We start from the raw sequence: 22,225 nt of genomic DNA on the forward strand, positions 1-22,225 counted from the left end.
CATCTCCAAAGAAAAACAAAGTCCAGTTGCCTCATGAAAAAGCATCTTTGGGATACCCACCCAGAATAATTTTGTGACTGGGAAAGATTTGGAAGAGAGGTAAAGTCTATTCTGAAATGTTGTAATCCCCACCACGGTCAGGTTCTCTCTTAAATATAGATACACCAGATGTCTTTTGTAAGTGGTACTTGTGGGAGGAAAAGAAACTAAATCTTTGCAAAAGTAATTTAGCCTTCTGTACTTTTTCTTCTGCGTGGCAAATTGATGATCAGATGATAAATACCCTGATTTGAGAATGACATTGTTCTGTCCACAAAGAGCAGGGCACAGCTGTCATTTCTTTTAGAACACGTCTCATAATAATGCACTGAAAACATGTGCAGTTCCTTGGCCTTAGAACCTCAGAAGTAAGAAATAATATAGCTTTTGGGTGAAGTAATGAATGGTGAAGGTCTGGACAATTATATTTGCAAGTGAAAGTCTTTCATTTTACATTTTCTATTGTAAATGTTGAACTTTAGCTACAGGAAGGGGATGTCTCTGTTGGCTGAAACATATTTATGGTGACTGCAAGTATCTTGAGTCTAAGCAAGGAGGAAAATTATACTGTTGCTGTGGAAGACTTTAGTAAACAATAATTTATAGTTCTTTCCACTGGACAGATTTTGTCAACAAAAATAATCCCTCTAGTACAGAAACAGCTAATAATTTGACCAACAGCAGGATGTGTCAGTGCTCTTCCAAAACACGTTGTTACTTGGATTAGAGCTATTGTGAACAGCTATCTTGTAATGGAGAAACATGTTATGCCAGTTTTTCTGCTATCCGTCTGGCTAACATTCCTTGACTGTTTGTCATATGTTTATAGACTCACAAGCTTCCTCCTTCTTCTGGATAAATTGCCACTCCCAGTTCTAAACTTTGCCATTCAAGGTTTGCAAAGAACTCCAAAATATCTCAGAGGTGCGAACCTATCATGGGATTTGTAATCTAATAAAAGTTTCCTTAATTACATAATCAGCGCTGGGATGATAAAATGAAACATCTATATTAACTACGGTAATTAATTAAAGTTTGGAGTTTGAAGCTTAACTTTCCTATGGGGCATAAGGGAAATCAGGTAAGTAGTTCTGGTCTATATGATTCTACAGTCTAAAGTTGGTTTTTCTATCATGCTAGCCTCGTTTTGTGATTTCTTTTGCAAAGAAAACATTTGGCAGAGGTGTTTTGTACTTCTTTGTATTAGATGATATTCAAAGACTTGCAGTAGAATCTGTGGCTATTAGTGTAGATAAGCGAGAATGTGGTTCCTTTGATTCCCATGGTCTATTGCAGCTTCAGGCTTTTCACTTATCCCTGTTTTAAACCAAAGCAAACAAACATTTTGTTTGTGAACATTTTGTGTTCACCGATCTCGAAACAGGGGTAACAGTATTGAAACAGATCCTTGCTGAACTCTGTCTCAAAGTTTTTCAAGTCTCCACTTCTACTAATGTTTTTAATGTTGGCTAACTTCACCCTGAGTGAGTAGAAGAACTTCAAGCAATAGCGTTGGCACATTGGGCAATAGACTGGGATCTAGTAAGACCTAAAAAAGTTAATACTAGTGGCAGGTTTTGACAGAAAGCTTTAAAATTAAGGAGTGCAAAATTTATGAGGGTGCATATAAATAATTGTGTTATTTTCCCTACCTGCTTCTCCCAAAATAACTGTTGTAATCAGTGTGCAATCCCTGCCAAAACAAAACAAATCAAAATCCAGAGAACAGAAAGAGTGCCTGGAGTGCAAGTGTTAAGTACATGTTGGCCTATTTTGTTTTATGTCACCGTTGATTAAGCATGTGTCCTGAAGGGAGACATAAATAATTGTAGGTCAAGGGGAAACAAGATCTGCAAGATGCCCTGTTTCATCTGGGCATGTGGCCTGTGAATGGAAGCTGAATAACTGCTATAAGTAGAGGATTGATTAAATATCAGACTCCTTTTGGCAGCACATTGTATCCCCCTGGAGTGATGGCGGTTCTGTACGTTGCCAAGGAAACACACATAACCTTGAGAGGAAAGGTTTAGATTTATATCACCTGGAGTAGCATTTGGATCAATCTGCAGGCCAACTTGTGATTGCAAGTTGAGTGAATGAAGATGAAAAACTACAATATTTTACTCTTTAGAGGGCATTTTGTTGTCTAGTAGAACAGCATTTGCACATAAGCCTAGCTATTATTGTTTATTTCTTTCAAGTCAATTTGCTAATTGCAGATAAGCCAATGTTAAAAAAAAGAGCCAAAACATTATCCTCGTTCTTATTTCTTGAGGAATATGATCCAAAGCTACATAATTTTAATTTTCAGCGTATTACTGTATATGTTTGTCTATTTCTATTTTGAAAGTTACAGCGGGAATCAAAATGCATGACAAGTTTTTTTTAAACTACAATTGTAGAAAAAGACAAAGAAAGACTTCAAGTTTGTGTTACGTTTGCAGCCAGGCTGCTAAAAACTATTATTATTACCTAGTTAACATATTAATTTATAGCTTTTCACATTATATAATAAGCACACACATCTAATTTATATTCCAACATAGCGCTCTTGTACCATGTACTTGTGTGAATGGATAAAAGATGGAATATTTAGGCTCACTCAAAGCAGGCCATCCAGTAAGGAAGAGTTGTTCTGGAAGCATGTGAAAATTGCTGTTTTTAGCATGCAATATGTGGAAAAATATGCAGACTTTTAAGAAGACAAAATAAAATATGGATTGCAAGAGATGAAGAGTAGTTTTCAGATCAAGATGCAGACCATTTGTGGACTGAATCAGTAAATGCACTCAGTTGAAAATAGGAGACATGAGAAGAAAACTAAAATAGGACTGGCTTAGATTGTTGCAAGTTGTAAAATTGATCAGAACTGTAATACTTTATATTCACCACAAAGAATGAGGAACTCTGCAACTGGTATTTGGAGACAAAATACTAATTTCCCATCACAGACAAAATTTCCCCTCACAAAGGAACCATTAACACTAATCACTCTTAGAATACTTGACTTTCATGGATTTATTCAGATACTTCTTAAATCCATCAACTAGATTCCACAAATTAATTATGGGATTTTGGACCCTTAAAAGCTTGTGTGCTACTTTGTAAATTTTCAGTTGATGTACCAGTTCAATGTAGATTTTGGATTACTGGTTTTGGATTCAAAATCTATTATCACCATTTAGCGAAGTAACAATGAAAGGGAACTAAAATCTGGTGTATGCTGTCTTTGTATCTTTGAAATTCCAAACATTATATATGTGTTAATTCTTTTCTAAGCTAGAGAATTGATTTCTGGAATTTATTTCTTTGTGGTGAAAGCAGAGAGCAGCTATTATTCTAAACTGCAGATTAAGGACCTGTCTGGATTCTATAGATATCTCAGGAGGATGGTAAGGGCCATTTTACTTGAGCAGATGGCAGCTGTGCGGAAGCTTCCTAGCAATGATGTACATAATTTTCATTAAGTCAAAATATTTCATCAGTATGTTGTCATAGGAACAAAGATATTGCACTCACGTCTCTTTGAGGGAAAAATGTAAGAAACATTCCAGATGGATATTGGAGTTGGCTGCCTGCCAGGATGTACCTCACAGTCTTAATTTTGAGAAGGAGCAAAATACATAGATGGCCCAAGAGGGATCTGAGAGTACATCAGGGGAATGTATGGGGGGGGGAGGAGGGGGGAATCAGTTTTCAGATGAATGGAACAACTGATCCCCCCCTCCCCCGCTATATCTGCTTTGTGCTCTTGCAGCAAATATAACCAAAATCTTATGATACTTTGAAAGGCTAAACAGATTTATTTATTGTGACATAAGCTTTTGTGGACTTGAGCCTGTTTTGGCAGATGCACAGTGTTAAAGTCAGTTAGCAGAGTGCTATGTGTGTTACATATCTCACTCCTGTTCTCTCTCCCTCTGTGTGTATATGTGAGAGGTTCTATAAAGAGAGCAAAAGGCCATCGGATATAAAAGGCAGCTGTCACTTCCTAGAGCCCAAATGTGTGCAGAATAAAACAAGCGATTGTTCATATTGGCAGGAAGCAACGGTGGAACTCAGGGTCCAGTTTAAACCCAAACTGAATATAATGTGAGTAAATGGAAAATGTTGTAGTTAATGGATTGTGGTGGGTTAAGTGGTGAGCGCTAAGCATTCATTCTCCATAAACCTGAGGCAACTGAAACTTCTCTGCATCTGTGTTTTTTCCCAATATGATGATTACAGTTGAACACAGAAAAAAGGGGAGAAAAGAATACCGTAAAAATAAAAACTATTCAGGATTCAGAGATTGTTAAAGTGGTTATAAAAGAGCAATTTATAATCCACCAGGCTTTCCAACAATAAAAAGAGTTGGAGCAAGGGGCTTCTTACTTCTAAACCTGGATTTTAAAAAAATGCAGATGCTGTGTTCCTCTAGCATGTGGTGTTCAAAGAAATAAACTGTATTATAGCTTAGTATAAGCCAGTTTAGTATGGTGATTAAGGCTTCAGCCTAGAACCTGGAAAAATGTTGAGTTCTATTCCTGCCTAAGGCATACAGCCAGCTGGGTGATTCTGGGCCAGGCATTGTTCCTTGGCCCTAGGAAGAAGGCAATGGCAAGCTATTTGAAAACAAAAATTGGCAAGAAAATTACAGGGATTAGTCCTGGCTGTTGCCAAGAGTCAACACATTATGACAAAATATGGAAGAAATAACAGTTGCAATAAAATATGTCCATTCATCAGTTAAAAACCTATCAATATTTGGATGCAGAATTTAATTTGGGAACTCTTCATGGTATCTAAATTTAACAAATAAAAAATAAATAAAAACATTGAAGGCACATAGAAAAAAAGTGGGGGAGAAACCTATTCTAACAACGGCAAGAGTAGTTGAAACTATAGGCTATTCATCTATGAATATTTCTTTTGCTTTAGGAAGGTTGCTAAGTACTATATGAACCAATGTTCATAGTTGGTGACTTTTATCAGGATTTTGACTTCTACTTGTTTAGAATAGAAAATATAGGAAAGAAAGGAAGGTTACAGCTCTTATAATCCTGTTCAGAGTCCCAGTGGAATCTTCATGACAGGCGCAATTTACATATTAGCATAAGTGGGTTTTTTTATGGTATCTTGCTTCACCTGATGAATGCTGAAGATTAGAGGTCTCTACATATTCATGAACATGGCCAATATAGTAGGGGAGAGAAGCATTTGGATCTGTGAAACAGATATTTAAATGTAGCTTCCTATTTTTCTGGCCTCAGCAAGAAAGAATCATATGCCATAAAAAAATTCAATTTTTATTACTGGTTTGCAGTTTCTGCTCCATGTTTTATGTTTGCCTAAGTGTTAATTCTCTTGCAGTTGCTTCTAGACTGAAGTCTATGCTTTTTACTCTGTCGCCCATGGAAATGGATCAGAAATAATAAGCAAGTTAATTACTGTTTTCCGGTTTATAGTCTAGAAAACATAAAAGAAAAGGAGGGAAAGCACATGTAAAACTTGCAGCTGTTTATTCATTAGGTTCACATTTTAGGTTTCCACTGAAAATAGAACTTGAGAGACAGCTTACAACAAAATACAGAAGAGATAAATTGCAATAAAATATGACCCTTTATCAGATTAACAAATTAACAGACTAAGGAGTTGGAAGGGTCCTTGGAGTTCTTCTAGTCCAACATCCTGCTGAGGCAGGAAACCTTACATCATTTCAGACAAATGATTGTCCAATCTCTTCTTTAAAACCCCCAGGGTTGGGGCATCCACCTCTGGAGGAAGTCATTCCACTGATTGTTCTGTCAGGGAAATTTCTCCTTAGTTCTTGGTTGGTTCTCTCCTTGATTAGTTTTCCTCCATTGCCTTTTGTCCTGCCTTCAGGTGGTTTCGAAAATAGGCTGACCGCCTCTTCTTGCTGGCAGCCCCTTAGAAATGACTGCTATCATGTCACTCCAGTCCTTCATTTCCTTAAACTAAAGGTAAAGGTAAAGGTTCCCCTGCACATGCGTGCTAGTCGTTTCCAACTCTAGGGGCCGGTGCTCATCTCCGTTTCAAAGCCGAAGAGCCAGCGCTTGTCTGTGGCTGGCATGACTAGATACCAAAGGCGCACGGAACGCTGTTACCTTCCCACCGTAGTGGTCCCTATTTTTCTACTTGCATTTTTATGTGCTTTCAAACTGCTAGGTTGGCAGAAGCTGGGACAAGTAACAGGCGCTCACTCTGTTATGCGGCACTCGGGATTCGACCCGCCAAACTGCCGACCTTCTGATCGACAAGCTCAGCGTCCTAACCCACTGAGCCACCGTGTCCCTTTTCTTTAAACTAGACGTAAGCAATTTCTATAATGGTGCCTCATATGTTTTAGCCTCCAGTTCCCTAATCATCTTTGTTGCTCTTCTCTGCACACTTTCCAGAGTCTCAACATTTTCTTTTTAATTTTGTGGCAACCAAAATAGGATGCAGTATTCCAAGTGTGATCTTACCAAGGCATTATAAAGGTATTATTGCCAAGGCATTATCAATTAAAAACCTTTTCAAAATTTGGGCGCAGAATTTGATTTAAGTTTGTAACTGTTTTTGGACCACTGTCTTGTACATATTATCGTGCCACATGCCACACTGAAAATTTGGGTTCCACGCCTCATATTTTAACTTGGTGTACAATTTATGGTAGTGGTGGAATGCATTATCTACTGCTTGTGGATTTTTTTTAATGATTTGAATAATGCTAATTAAGCTCAACAGACTTGTGGATTTTGACTCAAAAATGAATGTGAAATAACTTATTTATTTATATTTCATATTTCTTAACTGCCCATCTCCTTCAGAGAGGGAGCTCCCGATTATATATTGGATTATATTAGTTATTTAATATTTCAGATGTGTTGTTGACACACCCATATTTTCGTTCCTGTACCTGATTTTCTTTGTGCTACATGTTTCTTATATTCTCACGTAGATAATAAAGAATTGGGGAAAAAGCTATCTAAGGCATAAATAAGAAGCAAGCAACAGTGTGTACTAGATTAAAACTAGTGCTCTGGGGAGAAATTGTCCTGTTTGTCTGCTAACAGTTCCCATTTGATCTAATTTTAGAAACTGCTTTCCAACTTTGTTTCAAAAGCAAAGAACATTAGATACATTAATTCCCACAATAGAATAATGGAAGGTAAAGGCGATGGAGTTGGCAGAGATGGTTAAACCGTGTATTTTAATTAAAGAGAAAAACCTATGTGGTTTGGTTTCTACTTAGAAACTGCTTCTGGACATTTGAAACTGAAAAATAAATGAAACTGACTGAATTAAGGTTTTGATATATTAGGATGACTTTGTAGTTAAAGAAATGGCTTGAAATCTTTTAGAAATGTAAAGCAAAAGATTGAGGTTGTAATTTTTTTGGTACTTTACTGCACTGAAAAAAGTCAGTTCTCTCTGCACTTCTCTTTTTTTAGCTTTCAAAGTTTTCTTTCTTTTTTATCTTATAATAAACCTTTATAATTTTTTTTAAAGCAAAGAACATTTGGCAAAGTTCTAATAGTGTCTGGTGTTCTTGCCCATGTTACCAACAAGGGGCTCTGGTATGTGTGTGAATGCCCTGACTTTCATTGCACAATCCTCTGCAGCTTCTCTGACCTCTCCCGCTTTCCATCAGTCCAAAGAGGAGATATTGGGAGAGAATTTCTTCTTCTGTCTTTTTTCTGATAGGAAAATGTGGGTAGCCAAGCAGAACTGGAAAAATGTACAGGTAGTTCTCAAATTACTACAGTTCATTTAGTGACCATTCAAAGTTACAACAGCACTGGAAAAAATGACTTATGACCGTTTTTCACACTTATGACCATTGCATCTTCCCCATGGTCCCATGATCAAAATTCAGATGCTTAGCAACTGACTCATATTTATGACAGTTGCAGTGTCCCAGGATCATGTGATCACCTTTTGCGACCTTCTTACAAGCAAAGTCAATGGGGAAGACGCATTCACTTAACAACCGGGTTACTAATTTAACAACTGCAGTGATACATTGAACAACTGCGGCAAGAAAAGTCATAAAGTGGGACAAATTTCACTTAAGAATTTTGTTGCTTACCAACAAAAATGTTGGGCTCAATTGTGGTCATAGGTTGAGGACTACCTATATAGCGCCAGCGGCTCACTTCCAATATCCAAGTGTGGATATGTGTTGAAAATGTCTCAAGAAAAAATCCAAAGTTATTCTCCAACCCCTTGAGCCTAAGAGAGAAAAACATGCTTAGGAGAACATTCCCTAGAAATTGTAAGGCTGATTTTGGCACGGTAATAATTAAAATCTCTTGCTGCTCAAGAATTGTTGAATAAAAACTACTTGTTGCCTACCAAAAAGAGATCAGCAGAGATGAGGCTTTACTTAGAGATCGTCAATGTCTGCTTGTGATTTTTTTGATACAGAAGCCCTAAGTCCTAAGGACCTTAAAGCGGACTGCATGATATTTGTTCATAAAAGGCCTGTTATACACATGGAACATTTTGTGGTAGTACTTAATGCATAAAAATCCAAAAGGTTTGTTGAATCTAAAAAGGGCTGTTCTTTAGCATGTAGGCCAGATACAATCTGAATTTCAAGATAATGCTCTGAACTAAGGTCTATAAGCAGTTTACAGAACTGTTCCTTTGAGTAAGAACTACAGAAAAAATGCTGAATCCCTAGTTCCATTTGTGAGAAGTTTTATATCCAAATATATTTTATACTTTATACTGTTTCCATCTTCCCTTAAAATATTAACAGAATCCACAATGGTCTGAAAATCAGTGTCTCCAATTTAATCAAATTAACAAACTTCCTCAAATCCCAAAATAAGTTACCCAGGCCTAATCCACATATCAAAAGATAAGGTCCACAAACAAAAATAGAGTTAATTAAATTAAGTCTCCCAGCAGAACTGTATGTTCACAAGAATACACACACACACACACACACACACACACACACACACACACACACGCTCAGCAGGTAGACATTTCCACATCCTGGACAAGCTCTCCCTATAAAAGTTTTACCACTGTACCCCATTTCTCTGCAGCTGCCCTTAAAAGCAAACTGCTTTGCTTCAAGGAGTAAATATTTCATCTTTCCTCTGCCTGGATCTCATTTTTATTTATTCTTGTGCATCCTTGGCTCAAGTTGGAACCCCAAATTATTCTTCTGACACATTTCTTCAGTACCTATAGCTATCTACAACAAAGAATCATTAAAAAGGCCACGGATCATGATATCATTGTGCTGTGGCCCTGTCCTCACAGCCCTTGGAGACTGAAAAATTTGCAGACGCAAAGTTCCTGCCCACTCCTGAACTGCTGCTTGCTTCTGTTCAAGACTGACAAACCACCCATTCCCTCCCATTCCATTCCAGGTGATTGATGATCAGGGTCACCTTTGGGACAGTGGATGCATTGCACAATTGTTTTATTACTTGCAGCATACAAGCAGTTGCAATAATTCATTCTCTAGCTTGTTTGAAATAATCAGCAGAAACCTGCTGTCCTGCGAAAACACACACATTTTATTTCTGGAGTGTTTGCACATTGTGTGAGCCTCACACATGAATAAAAGCACCACCTGTTTGTGGCTGATAACTATGGCTCATAGTGCACATATTGGTTTGGCTTTCTGTAGCAACAAGCAGAAGTGGCTCTAGCAGTTCTGGTGTGACCCACATTTTGTTAAAACAGCTGTCTGCTGTTCAGTTTCCTTTAATAAGTCTCTGAGGTTTTCAGAGTTTGCACAAAAAGAGTTTCTTATATGTTTCCTGCTACAGAGATAAGCTTGAAAATGGTTGTCAGCATCTGGTGGAAAGAATTTGAAGAGAAGAAAGTTCTGAGTAGATTGGAGAGAAGCTGTTAACTCCCAATATGTGCAGGTGGAGGAACTTTAGAACTACATCTGTATCAGAGATGGCACAAAATAAGTTTACATTATTCTACTATTAGCTTAGTGATTTGCAGTCTCTCTGCAAAATGCCTACCGTAAGAGTGGTCTTAACCTGTGGTCTTCCCAATGGTGCTGATCCATGATCCTGGGAACCTTCATTATTGGTCATGCTTGCTGGGAACTGTGATTCAGCAACATCTAAAAGACCACAAGTTTCTTAGTTCTCTCCAAGAGTCCTGTACTTAACTACTTTGAATATGGGGTAGAGTAGGTAGGAAAACAAAGAGAATTGTATTTCTTTTTCCAGCTACTAACCACAATATGTTTGAATTAATGCTTGTGTAAAGTTTATTCATGGGTAACCGTACTTTGCTAACCGCCCTTGTGCAATCAGTAACCTGCATACGTAGATTTCTCATCTCATTGAAATATAGCTTGTATTTGTTACTTGTATAAATAATTTATATTGAACTCATGTTGGTAGAAAACTGGATTGGAGCATCCAAATATAATTTGTTCAAAGGGATGTTTGAGTTCAGACAGTTGGTAAAATCAGGTTTTCACATTTTTGCTTATTCTGCAGCTCTCTGATTAGCAAAATAAATCCAAAACATCCTCTCATCCATGGAAGTTGGAAAAATTGGTGGAATTGTCCACTCGCTTCTTTCCCAATTTTAATTTTGGGAAGTAAAAGGCAAAAATTGTATGTTAAGTCCCATGATGAACTGAACCATTGTTTATTTCAGGAATTCTCAATCTTTGTGGTGTCACCAACATTTAAAAGTGCAACTATCCCAACCACTTTCAAGTGCCCCCCAGAATAACCTGGCCAGGTTTGAGGCACTTTAGCTTACTGTGACTTCCCCCATGTTCCAGAGTTAACTCTTCCTGGTCTTCTTCCTAGGAAGGCATTAGTCTAGTTGCCATGTTTATAGGCTTGTTGTAGACATCCTGGGTAGTTGGAGAAGACTCTCGAGAGTCCCTTGGACTGGAAGGAGATCAAATCATTCAATCTTAAAGGAAAGTGTTCTTTGGAAGGGCCAGGGCTTTTTTTGTCATAGAACGCTCAGAACGGAGTTCTGGCACCTTTTTTGGATGGAACCTTGTAGGGTAGGCAAGGCGGGTTGTATGACGTGTGTGAGTTCCGGCACTTTTTTTATATAGAAAAAAAGCACTGGGAAGGGCAGATACAGAAGCTCAAGTATTTTGGCCACCAAATGAGAAGAGATAACTCATTGGAAATACCCTGTGTTGGGGAAGATTTAAGGCAAAAGGAGAAGGGGATGGCAGAGAAATGAGATGGTTAGACAGTGTCGTCAACACAATGAACATGAATTTGGGCCAACTCTGGGAGACAATGGAGGATGGCTGTGTGTGGGTGCTGGTGTGCTATGGTCCATGTGGTCTTGAAGAGTCAGACATGACTTAGCAACTCAACACAAAAACAACAAAACATCCTGGATAGGCTGATCTCTTTTTTTGAGGAATGGTTCTCCTGCAAAAAATAGGGAGACAATGTTTGGGCTGCCTCAAGTGATGAAAATATAGTCCTTATAATGCAAAGATTTGTACTGCCTGTAACCATAGAATGCCCCTCCCCCTCAGTGAAAGATCCTTCATTTACTAAATTAATCCAATGATCTGGTATTGTACATACTGAACTGTAAACTAACCACACTGTTTAGATTCCTTTAGTACCCAGAGAGACAACTAACTATCCATGTTTTAATCTAATTGCATTGATTGAACCCAGATTAAAGGGAATTTGGAAACAGAGTAACAGAGTTGGAAGGGACCTTGGAGGTCTTATAGTCCAATCCTCTGCTCATGCAGGAGATCCGGTCTCTTCTTAAAAGCCTCCAGTGATGGGGCACTCACAACTTCTGAAGGCAAGTTGCTCCACTCATTGTTCTCTCTTTCAGAATTTTTTTTCTTAGCTCTAGGATGAATCGTGAATAGTTTCCATCCATTGTTTCTTGTCTTGCCTTCAGGTGCTTTGGAAAATAGTTTATTCTCTCTTCTTTCTTCAGAAAATGTTATTTGGCCATTGTTGGTGATTTGGGCTAAATCAGATTTTTCCAAGGAGAGATTTTGGATTACAGTGCTCATTATCCCCAAGCAGTATCTCCAAATATTGACAAGGTTCTTCCCAAAGCCCATTTTGGTGGGAGGGGGGTGGTTTGCTAAAGTGCTGCCCTTTTGAGGATAGCATCGGGGTTGCCTATACAAAAATTCCAGGCTTGCCACACCCACGAGCAGTGTGAGAGAAGCAAAGTAATTGCTTTCAGCAGGCAACATTCCTGAGTAGTTTTTTGCACCTCGGAAATACTTTTTGTGAAGCACTTTGGGCCTTCTTGTGGGAGGTAATCTTCTAACACTCAAGCCCATAGTAATGTCGTACAAGTCTGCCACATGCAGTTTTCCTCCGAGTTCCAGCCCACGCACCAGCTCTCTTGGTGTGATGTCCTCTGTGTATGTGTGCATGTACGTGCAGTATAATTAGCTGTCGGCTAGAAAGGGTGTCACAGGAATCAGTTGGAAAACAACACATTGCTACAAATGTATAATGAAGTTCAATTAGCACAAATGGTTATAACAGAGGCAGTTTATGGACTACTAGTTGGAAGGTGGCAGAATTATAATTGGAAAAGTACCAGTGACTCTTTCCTTATAATTCTCTGCCTCACCTCCCATCCAAATGTCAGGAAGAAATTAGAGTTAAAGCAATCGCTGAGAACAGTGCTGTCTCCGACAAGCAGCAGTTTAAGAGGCCATGTGCAATGAATCCTCCCCTCTAGTTTGGTGATGCTAAGAAACTGCTCTGTTTAGAAAGCAAATGCTGGGGAATATGCAATGTCTGGGATTATGTGACTGATGCTTTTAACTTGCATGCCTTAGATAACATATCTTGTGGCTCCTTTTTTTGCTAACACTCATGGACTCAAGGCATGCAAATTAAGATGATTCCACTTTGCATATACTATTCTACACTCTTATTTTATACCAGTCTGAGATTGAATTGCAAAGCCATCTAATGAATCTTGCTGATTGCCTTAAGAGAGGATTTTACATCTGAAGAAATGTAAGCTTACCTCTTACTGTTAAAGTTCTTGTTTTCTCACCTTCTTCAACTCAGTTGATACCATTTCTCAGATTTTGGGTACTGTATTTTACTAGCTGCAGTTTTCCCTGCACTGTATGCATACATGACCAGTATTTAAGTATATTATGAGATCATTAAAGGCACAGAAAATGGGTAGATGGACATTAAGATGTGACAATCAGATTTCTATCTTTATTAATCAGTAAATCTGTCTATGGAGATTTTCAGTCATCTAGGTCATGGTTGTCCTAGAGGTGCTTTTACAAGAGGCAACTGGACTTTCTTATTTTTCTTTGAAGAAGTTTTGCTTCTCATCCAAGAGGTTTCTTCAGCTCTGACTGGATGGTGGGAAATGGAAGAATTTATATTCTTTGCAGACAACTGGTCATTTGCATTCTTTTAGAGCAGGGGTCAGCAACCTGAAACAGTGAAAGAGCCACTCGGAACCGGTTCCCTCACAAAAGGACTGCACATGGCAGAGGACTGGGAGCCGCAGGAGATGGCTGAAAGAGCCGTATGCGGCTCTGGAGCCGCGGGTTGCAGACCTGTGTTTTAGAGAGTTGTTGAGGCCACTTGGAGGTTTATCCTGAGGACACAGACAAACCTCCAAGTCACCTCAATTTCTCTCTAAAGATTGCAAATGACCAACTGTGTGCAAGGAATATAAATACCTCCATTCCCCATCATCCAGTTATTACTGAAGAAGCTTCTTGGATGAGAAGCAAAACTTCTTCAAAAAAAATAATAATAATCCAAGAAACCCCAGTTGCCTCTTGAAAAGCACCCTTAGGATAATCAAAGAACCCTTTTCCTCTAAGAAACCAACACTGGTGTAATTAAAACATGTACTCTCAATTTATATATCACTTCATCTTGAAGTGGTTAATATAATAAGAAAACACAAACACTGTCCTGCTGGATCATGCCCCTGGCCATCTAGCCCAGCAGTCTGTTCTCACACTGGCCTACCATCTGCACAAGGAAGCCTGATAATCTCCCAGCAGAATGCAAATCATTATTTATGCTATTTAAAGTTTACATCCTTTTCCCTGTACAAAATGTATAGATAATACTGGATTGCCTTGCCAAGCTGTATTCAGGGATTACGGACACAACCAAGCATGCATTATGGCAGACATGTCAAACACAAGGCCCGGGGGCCAGATCCGGCCCGCAAAGTGGTTTCATGTGGCCTGTGAAGCCATCCTGGAAACAGTGAGGGAACGGCCCCCACTGCCTTGGCCCTGGCCCAGAGATCCTCCTTCCGCCAGAGACCCTCAAATCTGTCCCACTCCTGCCCAGGCCCCCATGATGGGAATGATGTAGAGCTGGCCACACCCACCCAGTAGGCCATACGCACTCTAGCCATGCCCACCGTGGCCATGCCCACCCGGCCCCCAGAGGGTAACCGCAATGCTGATGCAACCCTCAATGAAATTGAGTTTGACACCCCTGCATTATGGTCTCGTACAGTATAATGTGTGAGTCAGTAATATTTTTATTTTGTTGTTGATGTTGCTGATATCATTTAAAACAATGGAGAGTGAGAAACGCTTTCTCTTGTACTGCACGTTTTCTGGAGATCTACTAACTATAGGTAGTCCTTGACCTACAACAGTTCATTTAGGGAGTGTTCAGAGTTACAACGGCAATAAAAAAATGGCATGGCATTTTTAAACACGTATGACTGTTGCAGTATCCCTATGGTCGCATGACTTACATTCGGATGCTTGACAACTGGTTCACATTTATGACGGATGCAGTGTCCCAGGGTCAGGTGATCATCTTTTGCAAACTTCTGATGAGTAAAGTCAATGGAGAGGCCAGATTCACTTAACAACCTTGTTACTAATTTAACAATTCCAGTTATTCACTTAGCAAATGTGACAAGAAAAGTCATAAAATGAGTCTAAACTCACTTAACAAATTTCTCACTTCGCAACTTAAATTCTGGGCTCTGTTCTGGTTGTAAGTTAAGGACTACCTGTATGTTAGTGTATCTTCCGCTGGTCTTTAATATGGAAGGCAGGAGCTGTATAACTGTCAGTAGCTAGCTACTTCTAACGAAGTTTCTTTTGACTGGAAGCCATGGTGGGCTTGCTCCCCAAATTGGTTGCTATTTTTGTAGCAACATTATCAGAAGCCACTGATTACTTTGTCCTTGACAGACTCCACATGAAAGTCCACGTGCAGTAACATTACTTCATTGACTTAGCAGAAGTGTTTCCATTTGTCCACATATATGCATACAGGTGGTTGAAGACATGTTCCTTGTGAAAGACCCACCAGCTTTATGTAACTGAAGTGAGATGCTCTGTTTGCATTAATGTATATTGTAAAACATTTCTTTCAAAAGCTTGCCTGTTATGAAAATAGAGTGAGGGTTCTTGGTCATTAGCCAAAGTTGTATCTTAGGATTGCTATGGAAACAGTGCATTGAATAGAAAAATAAAGCTAACTTGTACACTTGTCTGTGGCTGCCAGATATTGTTCAGTTTCAACTTTCAGAAGCCCAGATAATCAATACCAGTGTTAAAACATTTGGAGAGCCACATTTGTCATCCCTAGACCAAAGCACGATAATGCAGTTGAGTGGAGATTTAAACCTGGTTTAGTTTAACATGGCTAAACCAATTGCATAGCTGAACAGATTTAATGCAAACTATAAAATGGGAAATTAAAAAAAAATCCAAGAAGAAGGCAATGGCAAACAATTTTTGTACTCCTCCTCCTCAAAAGAACATGGCCTAGACATAAGCTTTGCTTACCGTAGTCTAATCATTTTCACATGCCTCTGCCTGAAGTTCAACTAATTCCCCAGCTACTCTAGCCATGGCAAATCTAGACAGCACACTAAAAAGCAGAGACATCACCCTGTCAACAAAAGTGCGTATAGTCAAGGCTATGGTCTTCCCAGTTGCAATGTATGGCAGTGAAAGCTGGACCATAAGAAAGGCTGAGCGCCAAAGAATTGAAGCCTTTGAACTATGGTGCTGGAGAAGACTCCTGCGAGTTCCTTGGACTGCAAGGCGATCAAACCGGTCAGTCCTAGAGGAGATCAACCCTGACTGCTCTTTAGAAGGCCAGATCCTGAAGCTAAAACTCAAATACTTTGGCCACCTAATGAGAAGGAAGGACTCACTGGAGAAGAGCCTAATGCTGGGAAAGATTGAGGGCACTAGAAGAAGGGGACGACAGAGAATGAGGTGGCTGGATGGAGTCACTGAAGCAGTAGGCGTGAGCTTAAATGGACTCCAGAAGATAGTAGAGGACAGGAAGGCCTGGAGGAACATTGTCCATAAGGTCGCGATGGGTCGGACACGACTTCGCAACTAACAACAACAACAACTCTAGGTAGTCCTCAATTTACAACCACAATTGAGCCCCAAATTTCTGTTCTTAAGTGAGACATTTTTTAAGTGACTTTTGCCCCATTTTACAACTTTTCTTGCCACAGTTGTTAAGTAAATCACTGCAGTTGATAAGTTAGTAACCTAGTTATTAAATTAACCTGTCTTCCCCATTGACTTTGCTCGTCAGAAGGCCACAAAAGGTGATCACATGATCACCTGGGACACAGCAAAAGTCATAAGTATGAACCAGTTGCCAAGAATCTGAATTTTGATCACATGATCACGGGGATGCTGCAAAGGTCTTAGCTGTGAAAAACAGTATAAGTCACATCTTTCAGTGCTGTTGTAACATTGAACTGTCACTAAATGAATTGTAAGTTGAGGACTACCTGTATATCCAATAGCTGTGGAGTTAAACACCATCATCAGTTTGAAGAAGAGTTGCATTCTCCATTTCTCATAGAAATGGATTGTGGACCACTGCAAATTATGATGGGATGGCAGAAGTGATTATTTTCATCATGACACCAAAGTAATATTTATTTGTTAGCTGTATATCTGGAGTTTCATTTAGGACCTCACAGCATTCCCCCTTCCTGTTTTTTACTGTAACAATAACATTGTTAGGTGAGTTGGCTTGAGAGAGAGTCAATGCCCTTGAGACTCTATGGTTGAGGGTAGAGTAGAACCTTTGCTCCTAAGCCAGCATCTTAACTGCTACAACACACTCATTCTCCCTTTCTGATAATCCCTGCAAACATCCCCAATATCTCCATGCTCATAATGTAGCAAATGTAGCTCATGCATTTCTGCCATTTTCTGTGCAACCTCCATTATTCTATTTGCTTCCTCTCATTTTATTCCCAGTTACTCCTGAAGCAATTGGATTCCTCTCTGCTGTTGGGGTCTTTATAGTTGTCCTTGCAGTCCTCTCCCTCTTCATCAACAAGAAACTCTGTTTTGAAAAGATTGGAGGTCTTCCCTGCTTGGAGCAACAAGGGAAGCACAAGCACTACGAAGAAAAATCTGGGGTTCGGGAGGGGCTTGGTAAGTAATAGGCAATATTCTGGCAACGACCGCATCAGCAGCAAGATTATCATCTTGTAGATTTTAAGAATTTATTTCTCTTTTGATATTGATTGCATGCAAAACTTTAGCTTAGCCAGAACAGCTGCCTTAATGTTTCCCTAAGCCTATAATCTTTGCACTATAATCAATCTTTTCTCTTTCCAAAAATAAATCACAGCATACATCGTATTGCAACTTATCTCTTTTTAACCTGCAAGACTTTGGACACAAGGCATGAGCCACCTGGGTGATTCTTAATTTTTCTTTATGTGTGCTTTTTTATTTGGTGATAGATACTTAGCTCCCTTTGGATTAAGATGTACATTTGTTTATTTGTGTCAGAAGCAGCACAATTAAAATAAGACATACTATGTGACATAACATTTGAAATATTAAATTAAGATATATGCAAATGATATAGTTAGTGTCTGTATTTGTCTGTCTGTCTAATCTATATCTATCTATCTATCTATCTATCTATCTATCTATCTATCTATCTATCTATCTATCTATCTATCTATCTATCTATCTATCTATCTATCTATCTATCATCTTTCTGCCAGCACACTCACTATAATCTTGCAGCATTTTTATTTGGGTTTTTCCCCCTGCCCATTTACAGAACTTCCTCATTGGTTGTTTATGACATCATAGCACAATGAAGTATTTTTTCACCATTAAAAAAGTTGAAATGCTGATACCTGACCAATAAAACATGCTGTAAATTTAATAGTTAAAAACAAAAAGAAAAGGGACATAATTTGCTTTCAGATTACGTGTGTGTGTGTGTGTGTGTGTGTGTGTGTGTGTATGTGTGTGAGAAACAAATTGAGCATTTAAAGCTTAATTTGATTTAAAAAATGTAGTATGGTCTGGAAGAGCAGAGGGAAAAATGGGATTGGACAAAAAACACCATCAAATTGAAAAAACACACACAATGAACCCAGTGTTTTAGTTCTGTCTATAACAGCCAATGTCTTTGGTATGGTGCTTATTCTGGTATAGAAAAGAATTACATGAGTTGATGGGGCAAGCCAGTTGAAGTACACAATTGTTAGTGGCCAAGTTTGAGGACCCCTGATATAAGACCTTTGTTGATATGTAATGGCATACTTAGATATTCTGGTCAGTGAATGGGAATAAATGACTTAGTTCATCCCTGAATTTGAGCAGTAGTTAATTGTTGATTTCAGATTTTGACTAGTGCTATCCTGAAATGATGATTGCTCTGGAATTGAATGAATACTCTACAAGAATGACTTAGTTTAATGTGTCAGTGTCATATAAATATATTCATATAGTTATTCAAACGAAATGCAGAAAATACTACATGAGTGAATTTTGAGAAGTACTCTTTTGAGTTCTTAAGGTAACTAATGGAAAATGATTTTTGTTTCAATGGGTCTGTTTTTTGTGCCTCAGCAAGAAGATGGTTTGCAGATGTCTTTTTTAATCTTATCGTGTAGGAAGCGCTGGAAAAAAAGTAACTGCAGTGAGTTGTCTAGTCATGATATCATCAAGAATGTATTATTCTCTTAGTTCCAGATACTTGAGCCTGTTGGAAACAAATCTAGGATTATCTGTGTTCCAATAATCATATTCTGGTGTTTTAATTTATTATTTCAGTTTTGAGGCTGCCCAATGTCTTAGCGACTCTGGGCAGTTTACAGATGAAAATCAAAAGAAAACAAAATATATCAAAAAGAAAAAGGAGAGAAGCAACCAGGAACCAACCCCCACCCTCCAAAAGCCAACCAAGAGGGCTCAACCCCCATCCTAGCTCAGGGCATAGAAAACTAACCAGATTGTGAGCAGTTTGTGGAAAGTCAAGAAAATGGGAGCAGTATGAATAGCAAATAATTGATCAAATACATAACCCTTATATCCTCTTTTTGTGGCATGACACAGTCGCAACTCAGAAGCTCCTAATTGACCATAGTTTCTTGTTACATCAAAACCAAGAAGCATTTATTACTAACTTTGCTACATGCTAGGATCTGAAATTTGCTACAGAGCCTAAGATGCTAGCTTGTTTTATCTTATCGATGATGGAAGTCTATTAATAATAGATAAAGTAAAATGGAATGCTCTAGTCTAGTTAGTTGGATTTCTGAGCAATGTGCATCAGCAGAAGAGGTTGAACATTTTTTCTGCACCTTCCTGATTGGAAGCACTTTCAAGGAGCATAGGTGTTTGCTTCTGGAAAGAGTGGTGGGATTGGTTGAACTGCAGACATATTCTGCAAAGCAGATTGCCTGCTTTGCACATACGTGCTAAAAATAGTGTATTTAAAGTCTAACATATGTAATTCTGATAAATATAAAACTGGGCATATATGTTTAACAGTGTGCATGAAAGAGGCACTTTCCATGTATTATAGATGTGTAGATGTTGAGAAGTGTATGTGTGTATGTGGGGGGGATGATCCTGGTCCTAGCACCCCTAGCTTTAAACATCCTTCCAGTTCTGCAGTATTTGTGCTCTGCTCCTTCTATATTCTTCTCTGCCATACTTCCAGTATTACATAAAAACACTGATATTCTTCTGCTAAAATTTCCTTTTGTGTGAGAATTGCAAAATCTTTCTTCCTCTTGACAAATAGCACAATGGAGGGCCTTTATAAATGACAACATCTCTCCTTCCCTTTATGTGGGTGTTGACATTTTTTTGGAGCTGCCAGAGATGATCTTGCAAACATATATTTACTGAAGCTTTTTAAAAAGTGAATGATTAATAAACAGGGGAAGTTTTAAAATCAAGTAAAGTGGGAAGGAGGAGGGGAATTCATTTGCTTCCAAGATGTAGTGATTTGCATTTGAAAGTGATTCTTTCACTTACATGTGATTGACAAGTAAAACCTTGAAAATATGGTACTTATAATGGAAAGATTTGTATTGATTCTAACCACAGCTTTTGAAAGCAGGTGGATTATACTGCCTGGGGGTGGGGCAAGGAAAAGCAGAGTTCCAATTGGGATGCAACTAAGGTACCAAGCACAGTTGGCTGAAAAACTAGGTGTGAGTGGGCTGCATTATTTTGAAAGGAGTTTCATAATTTTGAAATTTGAAGTCAAATCTATCAAGATCTATGTGTGATGAGGCCAGTTGCATTTTATTTGCTCACATTCCTGCTCATGCACTAAAACCAAAGCGAAGAGGATCTTCTCACAAAAGCAGGATGATTTCTGGGGCACAACCACTCCCCTGCCTTAACTCTGGCATGTTCCATTTCCCCCATTACTTTGACTGGCTTCTGGTATGGATGCCCTTCAGATGTTTTTGATATCAACTCATGGATCTCTTGCCAGCTCCCATTACTATGAATAGCAATTAAATGAATAGAGAGAGATAGTCAAGCTTTATAGGTCATGAAGACAGCAAATGATTGCATTTCAGAAGTAAGATAAATGCAACCTTGTATTGAGCTTGACTCCTGGTGACTACATGAATGTGCCCACATAGGTTTTGGGGCAACATTATGAAATTTGCCATCTGCAAATTTGGTGAATTTCCCCTCTATCCCCTCATTCAAATTATTGATTAAGATGTTTATATTTTCTTTCAAAAAAGGAAAAAAATGGATCCAGGAAACTACAGACCTATTAGTCTGACCTCAATACCTAGGAAGATTCTGGAAAAGATAATCAAACAATGAATCAGCAAACACCTAGAGGCAAACAAAGCCATCATGCATTTGTTAAAAACAGATCATGCCAGACAAATCTTATTGCATTCTTTGCCAAGTGACAAAATTGGTGGACCAGAGGAATGCTGTGGATATAATTACTTGGACTTCAGTAAGGCATTTGATAAAGTAGACCAGAACCTACCGGTACTACTTGATAAGATAGAAAAATGTGGATTCGTAGCTGGCTGACTTTGTTTGCCTCTAGGTTTTTGCTGATTCGTTGTTTGATTATCTTTTCCAGAATCTTCCCAGGTATTGAGGTCAGGCTGATAGGTCTGCAGTTTCCTGGATCTATTTTTTTCCCCTTTTTTGAAGATGGGGAACTACATCAGCTCTCTTCCAGTCCTCTGGTACTTCCCCAGTGCTCCAGGATCTTTGAAAGCTATTGTTCAGTGGTTCTGAGATCACATCTGCCAGTTCCTTGAGAACCTTGGGGTATAATCCATCTGGTCCTGGTGATCCTTTTTTGACTCTACTGCTTTCCTCCCCATCCTCTACTCATGCATTTGATTTTTCCTAGCAAAATGTATGCATTTTGTTCCTGGTATCATTCATTTTGCGGATTTCTATCCATGGTTTCACCATTAGATCTTTCAGAACTGTTATACTTTTCTTTAAGGTAGTTGCTATTCCTCATATTTGTGTTGACTACAAATTGATTGTAATTCTAGCTTGATTGAAATCATTTTGAAAAACACAGGGTCTAGAAGGAAACCCTACAGTAGAGCACTCAATACTTCCTTTCAGTTTGTTGCATAGCTGTTAATGTGCACTCATCGGGTATAGTGGTTTATTCAGCTATGTAGAATACTCCAGCCCACATTTTGCCATCTTTTATGCTATATTCCCATAAGAAACATGATCAAATACTTTGCTGAAATCAAGGCACACTCCTTTGGCTGTTGCAAAGTAGAGGTTGTAGAGTTCTGTCCCCTTTCCTTCAACTGTTACTATCCTACCACCTTCTTGTAGACCTCTTTTTTTTCTTCCTTTAAATACTGACAGCCCCAAAGCCCATTTTGATGCTTCTAGTGTACCCTGTCTTTTGTGTTTTAAATTTTTCCAATTTTCTTTCTGCAGATA

General features: G+C 38.7%; 1 protein-coding gene across 2 annotated transcripts in view; it reads left to right on the forward strand.

Annotated features, from left to right (window-relative positions):
* The first annotated feature begins 939 nt into the window (after positions 1-939).
* SYT16 (synaptotagmin 16) overlaps positions 940-22,225 on the forward strand; it is a 53,974-nt gene continuing 32,688 nt past the window's right edge. For both annotated transcript variants that reach the window (XM_081327418.1, XM_081327417.1), the window contains exons 1-2: positions 940-1,120; positions 17,255-17,434. The gene's annotated coding sequence lies outside the window, so the exon portion shown is untranslated. The remainder of the gene's footprint in view (positions 1,121-17,254; positions 17,435-22,225) is intronic.

The sequence above is a fragment of the Vipera berus genome (genome assembly GCF_964194415.1).
Source record: "Vipera berus genome assembly, chromosome: 1".
In the NCBI taxonomy this organism is placed as follows: Eukaryota; Metazoa; Chordata; class Lepidosauria; order Squamata; family Viperidae; genus Vipera; species Vipera berus.